A 2,499-nucleotide genomic window follows, 5' to 3' on the forward strand; every position below is an offset into this window, starting at 1 on the left:
GTCTATGTTATTATACAGTATTTACTATGGTTTTGTAATTTATATATATTTATTTTTTTACTATTTGTTAAACTTATATATAATAAATGATAAGAATGTATGGAGTTTTTTTTTTAACTATCTGGCAAGCTGACTGAGTAAATACTCACGAAATTATAATTAAAACGATAGAAAGAACAAGTAAATAAATTAAAATACGTCCCAAAATATTTAATAAATCAGTGCAAAAACCGAGTATTAAATAAATTGAAATAATTGAGTAAATAAACTGAAATACATCCCAAACAACAGTACCAAGAACGAATAATTTAAGTGAAATACGCCGCAATTAACGCACTACATTCACTGAGAGACGCGCTTGGCGTTCCATAGAAATGACTGGCGGCTCAACTTGTCTGCGGCTCAACCGGTCATAATCCGATTTTTTGGCCCGCGTCGATTTCTTTGTTATTTGTTATTTTTAGAAATTTCGTTTTTTAGTTCCTTTGTGACCTTAAGGTCACAAGGAACTAATGGGATCATTCGAACATGAAATATATATATGTGTGTATGTGTGTGAGCAAAGTGAGCAGCGGGTTTGTAAACGAATAGGCTCCTAAACGGTGCCTCACGGTGGGTATAATGTTTTCCTCATAGTAACTGGTGGACATGAAGTTGTGCAACAATTGTTTGTTTTTTATGTTAGATGAGAAATGTAGGACGTACGCGATAAAACATATACCCCCTACCACCATTTTTGAGTCGTTTTTAGGAGAAAATTTCGATATGCACATGCGTCGGAAAAACTTTGCCGACATTTTGTTTTTCATCGCGAGAGGGTAAGCGAGCTCCATAATGCACTTGTTGTGGTGTAGTTGACCAATTGTTTACGGGATCGTCGGTAGGGTTAGGCCTCTGTCGTGTTAATGTAGCAGGTGCATGGGTTATTAAGAATGAAAAAAAGTGATCTAACCAAACACGGTCTTTACATAATGGTATTGGATCAAACATGTTTAATATTTTGCGGAAATTTTGTTTTCTATCGCGAGAGTATACAGTTTACACTAGAGAAGTTGTCTGTGTTGTTTATGCGAACGTCTAGGCACTAGCGTGAACTTTAGGTAGTTGTGGTAAGTCGACTACTGCTTGTCGTCTAGTAGGTGTAACATGTGTTATAGTAAAAATTAACATGATCTGAACATTTTACATTATAGTATTGAATCGAATGTGCTAACCTACCTAAAGTCTTTTACACACGATGAACACGTGTAGGGACAATCAAACGGTGAGTCACTTCTGGCCTAGTAGTAGTAGTACTTAGGCTAGGCCTAGCGTAGGCCTGCTACTACTAGGCCGCCTAGGCCTATATTAATTATTATATAGGAAACCTGACTATATTTGGAATAGGTAGTAAACTTAAAACGTTCTTCAGAATTCTCCGAAAGGCAGATTTGTTACAAACCGACTATTATGAACATATTTATAGAGCTTAAAACATCGTACAGGCCGATCTTTTTGTTCAGTCAATATAGACGCGATGAGTTAGGCCTAGGCTAGGCTAGTAGGCCTACGTCGAAAAATTCTTACGTCAATTCCTGCTCACCATTATGAGCCATATGCCCATTTTCTGAGTGGATAGTCCGATCGTATGACCATTTATGTATCAATCAAGGCAGGAATATTATATTTCGCCTAAAGTAGCCTTGCATTGCACACTTTATTTGAACTTGAAGGACAGCCTTCTGATTCATGGACTTTTATTTCTTTGCCTAGCGCTAACTAGCGGCACAGACCCGTCTGGCCCGGGGCACTTTCCCCTTATGGACCGGGCTCTTGGTGCCACTGGGGATTTGACTTTACTTTTTACCTTTCAAAATAAATGAAATGAAATGCAAAATTGTCACAAATGTTTTATTTTTTTGCAGATTGAAGTGAGTGTTGGTACCTCGAAGGAGGCACAGGATAGCTATCCCAGATTATGACGTGAATGTTTTTGTTGTCTGTAACCTAGAGCTTTATTTATTTATTTTTGGAATTGTATATTGTTTTTATATGTTATCCTTGTATCATTTTATATTTTAAAGATGGATAAAGGATATAATGAGAATATAAAGGAATGACAAGAATCAAGAATACATTATTTTTTTATCGAACAAATAAGTATACAATGAAAATAGCTGATTATTATTAATTATAATGTAAACAATTATTGGCTAAATACTGGCGTTAATCTTTCTAAATCTGTAGGTACTGGTTGTATCTTATGATCCAATGATTAATTTAAATAATATACTTGTCTTGTGATGTGATATCTTGCCTAAAACCAAAAATGCCTGAAAACAGAAAACACAAGCAAATCAGATTAACAGTTACTATACAATATATAGGGTATTTTTGATTTTTTTTTTATTGATTTTTTTTTTCAATAAAAAAAATTAATGAATTTCATACTGTACCTTGTGTTTTTATATTTGTTATGTCCTCTGGATGCTTTACTGTACGACTCTTTATGTGTGTGAC

At 34.8% G+C, this 2,499-nt stretch overlaps 1 protein-coding gene across 1 annotated transcript in view; it reads left to right on the top strand.

Moving 5' to 3' along the window:
* Positions 1 to 2,499, top strand: part of LOC117117834 (peptidyl-prolyl cis-trans isomerase-like 1) — a 7,928-nt gene that overhangs the window by 913 nt on the left and 4,516 nt on the right. The window lies entirely within an intron of this gene.

The sequence above is a fragment of the Anneissia japonica genome, unplaced genomic scaffold (assembly GCF_011630105.1).
Source record: "Anneissia japonica isolate Jap-2015-1 unplaced genomic scaffold, ASM1163010v1 scaffold288248_len282104_cov177, whole genome shotgun sequence".
In the NCBI taxonomy this organism is placed as follows: Eukaryota; Metazoa; Echinodermata; class Crinoidea; order Comatulida; family Comatulidae; genus Anneissia; species Anneissia japonica.